This window comes from Amblyraja radiata, chromosome 10 (genome assembly GCF_010909765.2).
Source record: "Amblyraja radiata isolate CabotCenter1 chromosome 10, sAmbRad1.1.pri, whole genome shotgun sequence".
Taxonomy (NCBI): Eukaryota; Metazoa; Chordata; class Chondrichthyes; order Rajiformes; family Rajidae; genus Amblyraja; species Amblyraja radiata.
Window position 1 is genome coordinate 26,923,921 of NC_045965.1, and position 13,234 is coordinate 26,937,154.

The window sequence follows — 13,234 nt, forward strand, 5'->3', positions numbered from 1 at the left end:
AGTATGTTTCAGCCTCTTGTGGATTTTATCATTTGAGGCACCTATGGGGTGGTGAGAGTATGTTTGCCAAATTTGAATGAATTATTAAACCTAGACTCTGTCTTCCTGCTCATTGATGTACAGTCGTTCAGAGCACTTTTTCGTGGGAGTTCTGCCAGGATTTGATACTGGTGTCTATCCAGGTGTGTTTGTCCTTGTATTTTCTCATTTGTGCGTGTACTGCCTAAACATGAATTCTGCAGCTGTTGGATTCCTTTATAAAGAGTGACTTAGATTGATAAATTATCTGGGTCATCTGTTTAAGAAAGAATTGCAGATGCTGGAAAAATTGAAGGTAGACAAAAAATGCTGGAGAAACTCAGCGGGTGAAGCAGCATCTATGGAAAGAAGGAATAGGCGACGTTTCGGGTAAAGACCCTTCATCTGTTCATCATCTCTCTGGTTGAGTTAAGTTCACAATGTATTAATCAGTCCTTGTATACCACAGCCATGTTCTCAGTTGCCTAGATATTTAATTTCAAGTAACTCTTGCAGTCTCTCTTCCCCCCCTCCCCCAACCTAATTGTCCTACCAGTTCTACTGTTTGCATCGTTGAATCCCTCGTTATCACACCTTCCCCAGCCACCAATTAGCCATTATGGGCTCCACTCTTCCTGAATTCATTTTGTGCCAGCTCCGATTAGTTTTAGCCATTTCTTGCCTGTTTATTTCCCCCCCTTCCCTCCTCCACCTCGACTTTAACACTGAAGAAGGGTCCTGTGCTGAAATGTTACCAATTCTTTTTCTCCAGAGATGTTGCCTGACTCTCTGAGTCCATCCATCAATGTGTGTCTATTTTCGGTATAACCAGCATCTGCAGTTCCTTCCTACCTATATATGTAATGTATGTGAAGTGTTTTCTGGTTTGAACGTTGTGGAAAGGTTTCCTCGTCCTCGTGCAGGAAGGAGCAGCAGATGCTGGTTTACACTGAAGATAGACACAAAATGCTGGAGTAACTCAATGGGACAGGCAGCATCTGAGTTCCGAGTGGTGGCGCCATCGAGTGTGGCTGCCTAGCCTGCAGCCGTCTGGCCTTCATTTTTTTGTTATTTTTTATTTAGTTTTAAAGTTTGTTTTAGAGATCTTTTAGTCTTTTTTATGTGGGGAGAGGGGGAAACTGTTTCCTTGGTCACTTCCTGGTCGAGGATGCAACTATTCTCTGAGCCCCCCTCCTCGCGGCCTACCACCTGGATTGGCGCGGCCTTTCCTGCCGGAGACCGGCCAGAGCATCGGCTTCAGCAGCGGCGGCGCAGCACTGGATTCCATCGCTGAGCGAGCGATGCCTTACCGGGGTCGCCTTGTTGGAGCTCCGGATTGCTGGGACTGTCGACTTTCACACCGTGGAGCTGTGGTCTGCGGAGCTTCCAGCCGCTGGCGGCACTGACTTTCCAGCCGCTGACTTTAACATCGCAGAGTCCTGGGATCTCTTGCCGAGGTCACCAGCGCCCAGCGCCCAATCTCCGCCCAGTTTGGCCTGTGGACATTGGAAGCCGCAGTCTCCGGTAGGAAGCAGCCGATTCGGAGGCTCTGAGCTGCTGAGAGTGTTCGAGGGCCTGAAACATCGGGCCCGTAGCAGCGACTGCGGAGGCCTCAATAGGCCCCGACCACGTGTGAACTGAGGAAGAGGACTGAACTTTGGTGCCTTCCCTCACAGTGGGAAACGTTGATTCCGCTGTGGGGGGATGTTTTTTATGTTTTATGTTAAATTCTAAAGTGTTCTGTTTATCTTATTTGTGTTCTGTTTGGTAACTCAAAGTTCACTGCACCAATTGGTGTATGTGACAATAAATGTCCTTTGTCATCTCTATGCTGCCTGTCCCGCTGAGTTACTCCAGCATTTTATCCCTTTCCTCATCTTCAGTCTTATTTTGGGGTTACATAAGGGCGGCACAGTAGCACAGCGGTAGAGTTGCTGCCTAACAGTGTCTTAGACCTGGGTTCGATCCTGCCTATGGGTGCTATCTGTACTGAGTTTGTACGTACTTCTTATGACCACATGGGTTTTCTCCGGGTGCTCCAATTTCCTCCCACATTGCAAAGACATGCAGGTTTGTTGGTTAATCGTCTTTTGTAAATTGTCCCTCGTGTGTAGGATGGTGCTAGTGTCGGTGATTGTTGGTTGGTGTGGACTCGATGGGCCGTTTCCACGCTGTATCTCTAAAGTCTAAAGTGAGGCAGTTACAGCTCATTCGTTACTACTTAACTTCTGGATCTAGAGCAGAATGTGGGACTTTCTGTTGTTGATGGGCTGAGGATTGCATGATGTGGGGAATCCATGGAACCGTGCTACTGGGCCAATGCCTTCTGTTTCTCATCAGTGAACGCACAGCTTTGTTTTGCACAATGTTGTGTTGATAAGTGTGTGTGCAATGTTTAGGAGACAAGCATTTGATTTATTTATCTGTTAAGTTTATAAAGCTGCTAAACAGCTGTGGTGATTAGCGTATTAAAAAAAAACAATAGTGAGTCTCTAAGTATTGGGCTCTGCCACACAAAGCCACTACCGAAATAGTTCCAGGTGTACTATTTGCCACATTTCCAAAAGTGCAGTTTATATAAATCAGTTTATACAAATCAGTTGTCAGCTTTATTGCTTTAATTATACTTCTTCCAAAGAATTTTGCAGTTTGAAAATAATTGGCCATTAATTAAAAGGATGTTTGCTTACCAATATCCATTGTCTACGACAGGGTCTTGTAAGGAGGCTGGTTGTAAATAATACCAAGAACAGGCTTCTCCGAGTTTTACTTGTGAATCAAACAGTGAGCATTTTACTGGAGTTATGCCAGGATAGAAATATCAGAAGCACTGTCTGATCTTGTATGCGGGAGAGAAGACCAGCCCTCTAATCTTTACTCTTCATTTAACCACCTTAAATCTTTATCCTTGCAGCCCCTTGCGTAAATAAAACCTATCAAAGCCAAACATTAAAAACTCCAATTGACCTGGCACCTGGTACCTTTTTGGATGAATGTTTTTGCCTTTAACCACATTTTACATGAGGTAATTGAGACCATTAGTTGTGTGCCAGATTGAAGCTGTTGAATTAGAGAGGCCTGTTGTGGGACAATCCCAGCACATCTATGCCTTTCAACAAAATCCATCAACAGCAATAGATACAGCCCCACCTGTTACTCGGGAAGTCTTGGTCTTGACATTGGGTCATCTGAAGACCTGATCTTAATTTTTCTCCTTTCAGAACTGCCAGCTACATTGAAGATGTTTAATTTAATTTATTTTAATTTTTTAATTAAGATACTGGCGATCTCCCGGTTGCCAAACTTTTTAACTCTGCTTCCAATTCCCATACTGACCTTCCTTTCCAGGGCTTCCTCCGCTCTCAGAGTGAGGCCACACGCGAATTGGAGGTACAGCACATCATATTTCACTTGGGCAGCTTACAACCCAGCAGTATGAACATTGATTTCTCTAATTTCAAGTAACACCTGCACTCCCTCTCTTTCCACCCCTCCCCCACCCTCGTCGTCCCACCAGTTTCACTGTTCGCATCCCTATACCCCTTTGTTACCACCTCATCCTAGCTAACAATGGGCCATTATGGGCTCCACCCTTCCTTGGTCATCTGTTGCCACCGTGATTTATTCTGGCCTTTTCCTACCTCCAGTTTCTCCCCCTCTCTACTTTCAGTCTGATCAAGGGGTCCAATCCGAAATGTCACCCATCCTTTTTCTCCAGAGATGCTGCCTAACCCACTGACTTCAGCATTTTGTGTCTATTTATGGGAAGGTTACAAATCTTATTCATACTTGTAGATGCTTGGTTTATAAGATCATAAGTCATAGGAGCAGAATCAGGCCATTTGACCCATTGAGTCTGCTTCACCATCCAATAATGGCTGATCGATTTTTCCCTCTCAACCACATTGTCCTGTCTTTTCCCCGTAACTTTTGATGCCTTTACAAGAACCAATCAAACTCCACTTTAAAAACACTTAGTGACGTCCTCCACCACCATCTGTGACAAGGAATCCCACAAATTCACCACTTTCTGACTAAAGGAATTCCTCCTCACCTCCATTCTTAAGGTATGCCCTTTTATTCTGAGGATCTGCCCTCTGGTCCTAGATTCTCTCACCAATGAAACCATTCACTCCACATCCACTCTATCTAGGCTTTTCATTATTTGGAAAGTTTCAACGCGATAACCCCTCATCCTTGTAAACTCTAGTGAGTACAGGCCCAGAGCCATCAAACACAAACATGCGTTAACCCAATCATCCCTGGGATCATTCTCGTAAAGCTCCTCTGGACCCTCTCCAACGCTAGCATATCATTCCTCAGACACTGGGCCTAAAACTTCACACAATATGCAGAAGATGCAGAAATACATGTAGACACAAAATAAATTCAGAAAGGGAAGAGTTAATGTTATCTGATCGCAGAGAAGGCCAGAGGTCTGTGCCTTGACTTGTGTTCTATTGATCATATTAATGTGAGGCTCGGGCCATTTGATTGAATGTGCGGAGATCTCTGGGACTGGCATCACTCCCAGTTCCACTGCTTAGTGACGCTTCAGTGTGGGGAAGTCCGGCAGAAACAGTGCTTCTATTTTCATAGAAGAATGGCCTGCAGAAATTATTGGAGTGCGTTTCTGGAGAATGGACTGAATTTATAGTGGCATTAAGTGGGATTTACAAATTCAGAACTCAGTTAGCCAGAGGTAGGCCGACATCTGTTACTGATTCCATTGGCATTAGAACAGTAAGGGCTATGTGATTCTTAGCAGATTGTATGAAGATCATATGCTGTATTCCAAATTATTTGGGATGGAATTTGTTTGGAAACAGAACTTATATAAGTGTTGGGATATGCTTCAGCTCTGTAATTTCCCTCCGTGAATCCCTCTGAGAAGTCTATTGGGGTCTCAATGCCACCTCCTTCTTGCACCAACCCTAATGCCCCATTCTATTCTTTCATTATCTTTCTACCTAGAGTGTCTTCGCGATGTCAAAAGTTTCATCAATCGGCTTTTCCTGTGCGTGATTAACTATTGTCCCCCTCTGTATCCCCTTCCTAAATGTCCATTGGCTTATGAACGTGTCTTTACCATCCATAAGCCAATTGTGGATACATGCGTTTAACTCTGTATACCGAGCTTCGATGGAACCCCAAACATGAAGCTTTCCCTTCTGGATGTCGACCTGCAATGCTGTGAAATGGCTGTCCTGGTCATAGAATCATACCTTGATTTGTTTGCCCTCCCCTTTGGCACTTTCTCCTGCTTTGGACACCTAACTTTGCTCCACAGATCCCAGCTCTGAATTAAATCTTTGCTCTCTACTGCTCAGCCACCTGTCTGCTGTAATTATGTTTCACTGCTTCATCCAGTCGCCTCTGGTCTGAGCAATCACCATCTTTGTGTTCCATTTACATCTTGGTTCACTCTCCCATGTCTACCCTCCTGCCACATCTATTCAGTCTCTGGCGCTGTAAGGCAGCAACTCTACCGCTGCGCCACTGTGATGCCCCATCTGCTTAATTAGTCATCTCCTTCTTGATGACCTAGTCTTTCAAAACCTCCATCCTTCCACATCCTGACTGCTCACCCTGTTATAGTCCCTATCTGTGCTCCCTTAATGTGTTACAGTCCCTATCTCTGCTCCCTCTGTACCTGAAATGAATAATCACAATCAGATTCCATTCTCATCTGTCAAAGCTACACATTGTTCATGGTTATCTTCAAATACAAAGAGAAACCTGGGATGTTCACTATAACAGAGAGCCATGTTAAGCCCCTGCCTAGTTAGTGTGAGAAACTTAAGACATTTTTGGACACCAAATTAACATCTTTCAGTCACTAGTCTCTGTCCCATCCTGCTCTAAAATGATGTTAGATGACAACCTTTTAGATTTAAAAGGCCTCACCGATGTCTTGTACAACTGTAACATGACCTCCCAACCTCTATACTCAATACTCTGACTGATGAAGGTAAATGTGCCGAAAGCCTTTATGACCCCCATCTACCTGTGATTTAATAATGAATGAGATTTTTATTTTTGTCTTTTTTGTGCGTGGTGGAAATTGTTGCATCCCTATCTGAAGACCTTGCCATTAAGGATCAGCCCAATGGTTAGCAATAAACTGATATTACAGAGTCTATCTGTCTATGTTTGGACTTCCTCATAAGTCAGCGGCAAGAGTGGGTGACTTGATGATGGCAGGAAATTCGAGTCCATTGTTTGCCATTGACAGGAGGGAGAATAAAGTGAGAAGAAAAATTTAAGCTCACAATCAAAAGAACCACATTTCACGTGAGAAGAAGGATAGTTGCCAACGTCTAGAGTTTACAGCTTGGTAGATTGGGAAGATAAGTTGAATAGCATATGAAAAGGGAATCCCCTTCTGGAGCACTCTAGGTAAAGAACAGGTGGAATAAAACAAATTGGTTTTTGCAACGCCAGCAATAGCAGAAATTTTGACGAGCTTCCTCCTACACGGTACGTTCTCTGAATGCCTGGATCAGAGAATAGAGAGAGGCTAATGCCAGACGCCATTGAGGTCCCTTTGAGTTGCATTTTATTCGGGGTGATTGTGCTTAGAAATTTGTCTCTGAACAATTAATTGAAACCCAACACAACAGCTGATTATGCCAACACATCCCAACACACAATGATTTACCTGAATTAAAACATGTTGGTCAAAATAACAGTGAAAATGTCAGATTGTGATTAAAAATGCCTCCACCTGGTTTAGTAACTGAGCCATGTTGTTATGGTTAGGTAGGGCACAACTAGTGGTTCAGAGGCTTGTATTATCAATCCATGGACCACCATGGCAGCTATGGAACTTAGTCTCACTCATTAATGTGGCATGTTAGTAATGATGACTACATAAACCTTATTTGGAATTATTGTGGAATAAAAACAAATTATTAATATCCATCGAGATGGAATGGGGTTGGAATCAATTATCTTCACCTAGTCTGGCCTGTATGTGACTCCAGAGACATCCCATAATATTGACTCTCTGAAACAGCCTTGCAAGCAATTCATTTGATCAAAAGCAGTTAGGAATAGACAATAAAGGTTGTTTAAGATACTCAGATCTTTCAAAATAAATACATTTAAAAATAGGCCATGTGCATGTGTGGAATTTCTGAAAGATTATTGGAAGCTGGGCAGGAATGGAGACAAGATCCTTCTTCTCCACTTGACAAAACCCCAGTATTAATTTGTGCACTCTGTTACACCTGACACTACACAACTTCTTGCCAGCGTTACTTGACTAGTTGTTAAATACATTCAATGCTAGGCTGTGAAACTTGGATAGCTACTCTTTCATTGCCTTGCACCTGACTTCATTCAAGTCATGGGAGTCATTCAGTACAGACATGGCTATTTCACCCTTCAACCATTACCCAGCTACTTTCCTGATTTCCGATCCCAATTATTTCCTAAAATCCTGCAAATACTTCCTTTTTAAGTACTTATCAAATACTTGGAAATAATCTGTTCCCAGATATAAATGACTTGCCACATTTAAACCTCTCTGCCCTTTAACCTTTTTGCCCTGGAAAATGACTTCTCCTTGTTGACTATTATTCCTCAGACCATTATGGAAAAAGTCCCTTCTACTTTGCCATTACTGTTAGCAAGCATTTATATACAATTCCTTTAACACAAAGTAAATGCTTATTGGATGAATTTACATGGTGTAAATAATCCATTTTACACTCTTCTTCACATCTACATTTTGCCATCTGTGTCCATTGTCCAGCATTAGATCACCAGCATTAAACTTTAAATGTTTCCTAATACAGGGGGATTACTCCATGATAAGTTATTTCCATTGCTGTTTTTACAGAATGATAAAGTGAAAGGTAAATACTCTAATGCTATATGTAAGTTGTATCCTTTAAAACTGCAGATCTCAGCCAGTTGCCTAAATGGATCTTAAATGTAGCTACATTGATCAACTCTGGTGCTCCCAAGGTTGTTATGTTTGACCTTTTTGGATAAATTATTTTCTGGTTTTCACTTTGATTTACTTTATGCTTCTGACCTTGTCTTATGGTCATTACCTTGGGCTAGTTATTTCACATTCACTGCAGTTTAGCAAAGTTTCCCATTCATTGCCTTCTCTCCAGTGTGCGTGCAGAAATTGCTTTTGGCCTTTCCTCATCGGGGGTCTTGCTGGAATGATTTACGATGCCTCTCTCCTGTGTTTACAGAAGAGAAACTAAAATCTTACTTCATAAGCACAAATAGAAGGGTTTTATGTGGATGTGTGGTTTTTAATTCCACAAACTTTCAGCATAATTGACTTGAATTCCTTGGATTCAGCTCCATATCCCAGGACAGCTCCTGCAAGTATCTTGCTGCGATTTTCACATTAACAATAATAATTTTCTCTTGGGTACACACAAAATGCTGGAGTAACTCAGCGGGTCAGGCAGCATCTCTGGAGCGAAGGAATGGGTCGAGACCCTTCTTCAGACCCTACATATTCTCTTTGCGGTTCAGTTATCCTTGCATTTATGTTGCAAACATACATTTAATCTAATGTGCAAAACTCAATAATTGTTAATGTTAAATTAATTTGGTGTTGCCTTACTATGTTTCTATAATGATTTTTCTAGTTACAGCAATGAGGATAGACAGATGACCTTACATTAGTTTCTCAGCAAGGTACCACCTTCCCCTGCGGCTGCTTTGCAGCTCTGTCTTTACTTTTGCTGTAGACTTTACTTTAGAGATACACAGCAGAAACAGGACCATCGGCCCACTGAGTCTGCGCCGACCAGCTATCACCCTGTACACTAACACTATCCTACACACTAGGGACAATTTATAATTTTACTGTAGCCAATTAACTTACAAACCTGTATGGCTTTGGAGTGTGTGAGGAAACGGGACCATCTGGAAAAATCCCACACGGCCACAGGGAGAACGTATAAACTCAGTACAGACAGCACCCGTAGTCAGGAACCAATCCAGGCGCTGTGCCACTGTGCCATCTTCTATTCTCAATTTCCTGTCCTTTGATTATCTTCCTCCGCTCCGAATTCCTCTGGTTTTCACCATAATTTGTGCCAACTCTTTTCATATCCCCTATGAAAATCCAAATATGACTTTAGGAAATTCATAAGTTGTAGGTGCAGAATGCGGTCATTCGGCCCATAAAATCTACTCTGCCATTCAATCATGGTTGATCTATCTTTCCCTCTCAACCCCATTCTTCTGCCTTCGAACTATAACCCCTGACACCTTAATGCCCCTGTCCCACTTAGGAAACCTGAACAAAACCTCTGGAGACTTTGCGCCCCACCCAAGGTTTCCGTGCGGTTTCCGGAGGTTGCAGATGGTTGCCGGAGGTTGCAGGTAGTGGAAGCAGGTAGGGAGACTGACAAAAACCTCCGGGAACCTCTAGTCCTAGACTTTGCCACCAGTTGAAACATCCTCTCCACATTCTCACTATCCATGCCTTTTATTATTTGTTAAGTTTCAATGAGTTTCCCCCTTATTCTTCTAAACTCCAGCGAGTACAAGCCAAGTGCTTTCAAACACTCATCATATGTTAACCTGGCATCATTCTCATAAACCTCCTCTGGACCCTCTCCAACGCCAGTACCTCTTTCCTTGGGTAGTGGGGCCCAAAGCTGCTCACAACACTCAAAATGCAGTCTGACCAGTGCATTATAAAGCCTCAGCATTACATCCCCATTTTTGTATTCTAGCCCTCTCAATATAACTCCACATTCCTGGCATTGCTTACTACTAATTCGACTTGTAAATTATATTTTTGGGAATCCTGCACCCGTACTCCCGAATCCCTTTGCACCTCCGATTCCTGAATTACATGGAAACATAGAAAAATAGGTGTAGGAGTAGGCCATTCGACCCTTCGAGCCAGCACCGCCATTAAATATGATCATGGCTCATCATCTAAAATCAGCAAGAAGAAACCGCAGATGCTGGTTTAAACCGAAGATTGACACAAATAGCTGGCGTAACTCAGCGGGACAGGCAGCATCTCTGGAGAGAAGGAATGGGAGACTGAAGAAGGCTCTTGAACCGAAATGTCACCCATTCCTTCTCTCCAGAGATGCTGCCTGTCCCGCTGAGTTACTCCAGCTTTTTGTGACTATCTTCCATTTAAAATCAGTACCCTGTTCCTGTTTTTTCCCCATATCCCTTGATTCCTTTAGCCAGAAGAGTTAAATCTAACTCTCTCTTGAAAACATCCAGTGAATTGGCCTCTACTCCTTTCTGTGGCAGAGAATTCCACAGATTCACAACTTTCTGCGTGAAAAAGTTTTTCCTCATCTCTGCCTTAAATAGCCTACCCCTTATTCTTAAACTGTGACCCCTGGTTCTGGACTCCCCCAACATCGGGAACATTTTTCCTGCATCTAGCCCGTCCAATCCTTTAAGAATGTTATATGTTTCTATAAGATCCCCTCTCATACTTCTAATTCCAGTGAATACAAGCCCAGTTGACCCATTCTTTCATCATATGTCAGTCCCGCCATCCAGGGAATTAACCTGGTGAACCTACACGGCACTCCCTCACTAGCAATAATGTCCTTCCTCAAACTAGGAGACCAAAATTGCACACAATAATCCAAGGACGATCTCACCAGGGCCCTGTACAACTGCAGGAGGACCTCCTTGCTCCTAAACTCAAATCCTCTCGCAATGAAGGCCAACTCTCTCCTACTTTAGAAAATAGTCTACTCCTTTATTCCGACTACCAAGCACTGAGCACTCAATTTGCTTTAGCCAAGATTGCATTTGCTTTCTAAGGGAAGGAATAGACTTCTGCAAACAATCCTTTGTGATAAATATTGTTTAAGATTTGGCAAATGCTTATTTTTCTAATTTTGCAAAGTGATGAAGTTCTTTGAAAATATTGTCTTCTATTTTTATAAACCATGAAGCCAAGTATTGATCAAAGGAGAATTCTAGAGTCTTTATTGTCCCATGTGGAGCTGAGCAATTGCTTGTTATTAGGCAGCTGGAGACTTGGACTAGTTTGGCAATTACTTCTGTGCTTGGACTAGGATAATTGTTGCCGTGCTTCCACATCTCGAAAAAAAACTGTCCTTAAATAGAATCCCAAATTTCCTAGAATTTCATGGTGTTTCCTGAAATTTTCAAAAATGCTTCCTACGTGCTGTTCATTGTTGTTTTTCTTTCGCGGGCACACGTTAACAACACAAAGAAGAAGCAGGCAAAACAGATCTATGTAACTAACCGTATCTGCCTCCCTCTCTCCCTCTCTTCCCCCCTTCCTTTTTTCTCTCCCTCTCTCCCTCTCTTATTCCCTCTCCCTCTCTCTCCCCCTCCCTCCTTCTCGCTCTCTCCCTCCCTCCTTCTCGCTCTCTCCCTCCCTCCTTCTCCCTCTCCCTCCCTCCTTCTCCCTCTCTCCCTCCCTCCTTCTCCCTCTCTACCTCCCTTCTACCTCTCTCCCACCCTCCACCCCTCCCTCTCTCCCACTCTCCCTCCTCTCCATTCTCTCTCACTCTCCACCCTCTCTCTCTCCACCCTCTCTCTCTCTACCCCTCCCTCTCTCACTCTCTCCCCCACTCTCCAACCTTCCCTTTCTCCCTCTCACCTTCTCTCCCTCTCGGCCTCTTGAGCCCAAACACTGTTCTGTAAAATCAAGGCCAATCCAATGTAACTGCAATCCCACCGCCCACTGGTAACTTTTCACCACTGGGCTTATCCAGAATCCTATCACTGCCTGAAAAATAATCAAAGGTTCAACTTCCACTGAGAAACATAATTCCAAAGACTCATTGTTATATGAGAATTTTCCGGAACAGTCTGTGACCCATAGCGCTGTGGCCATAGCGCTATGTTTAAAGCCCATAGCGCTGCAGCCGACAGCTCTTTGTTTAAATTCCCACGCGTTAAACTGATAGCGCTCTGTTTAAACCTTTGAGAGTCAAACCGGCAGTGCTATGTGTATTACCTTTATACATGGGCCCGGATGTGGAAATTTCTCCAAATTTCCTGAAATTATGCCATTTCCCTAAAATTACCCGAAGAAACCAGAGTTTCACGAATTTCGGGTAATTTCCTTCGAAGTGGAAACACTGAATTGTTGGACATCAGCATCCCTACTGATTACATGGAAAGCATCCCAATTCTTAAATTGTGTTCCTATTGGTTTATTTCTGTAATATGATATTCCCCAATAAATTTATCAGGGTTTTAACCAAGTGATATAGTAATGCCCCTGTCCCACTTAGGAAACCTGAACTGAAACCTCTGGAGACTTTGCGCCCACCCAAGGTTTCCGTGCGGTTCCCGGAGGTTTTTGTCAGTCTCCCTATCTACTTTCACTACCTGCAACCTCCGGCAACCACCTGCAACCTCCGGGAACCGCACGGAAACCTTGGGTGGGGCGCAAAGTCGCCAGAGGTTTCCGTTCAGGTTTCCTTAAGTGGGACAGGGGCATAAGGTTTCCCAGAGAAACATCCTTCTGAGGTTGCTCTGATAAAGAAGTTGACTTGCTCTGGGTGCAGACTCACTAACACCTAATAGATCACCATTTGTTGCACAGTTTACAAACACTGTCCATTGGTTCATAGAGGTGCAAGGTAAAGGTGGAAGATCTTAGTAGATTGATGAGTTGCAGTGGTTGGAATGAATTCTTGTTTCACTACTTGTGACTTTGAATGAAATATTCTGAATTATTTTATAAATTGTATCAAAATAAAATATTTTAGCAATTTCATTTATCTCATCTTAGATTCTTATCTTTCATTTTGTTTTAAAAGTTCATAGTTAGTAGATAGGAGAGTGATAATTAGTTTACATTTTTTGATTTGCCTGGAGAGATTTATATTTTATTGATCACCTCAAACTACATAACTGCTATGTTTATTGATTGTAAAGTGCCTTGGAAGAGCAAAAGGTCATGAAAAGAATTGTATAAAATGGCATTCTTGTACTGTTCTTGTTGTGGTACCTACTTGCATGTAGTCAGCTTAAATTTTCCTTGTTGATTTATCTTGCTTCCACTTCTGAAGCAGCAGGGTTTATGGCTCCTGTCCAGAGCCTGGGCAGCAAGTGATGATAGACTGGTCTATCCAATGCAAGAGGTTACAAATATCTCTTTGTTGCTTCAAACAGACCTGCTGAAACACCGCAGATGTTGTTGAGTGATTTCCTTCAAAACCTATCGTGTCATTTGTATCCTGCCATCAGTCACCTCAGCTTAGAA

At 43.0% G+C, this 13,234-nt stretch overlaps 1 protein-coding gene across 1 annotated transcript in view; it reads left to right on the forward strand.

Annotated features, from left to right (window-relative positions):
* LOC116977716 (pappalysin-2-like) overlaps positions 1-13,234 on the forward strand; it is a 280,018-nt gene that overhangs the window by 115,881 nt on the left and 150,903 nt on the right. The window lies entirely within an intron of this gene.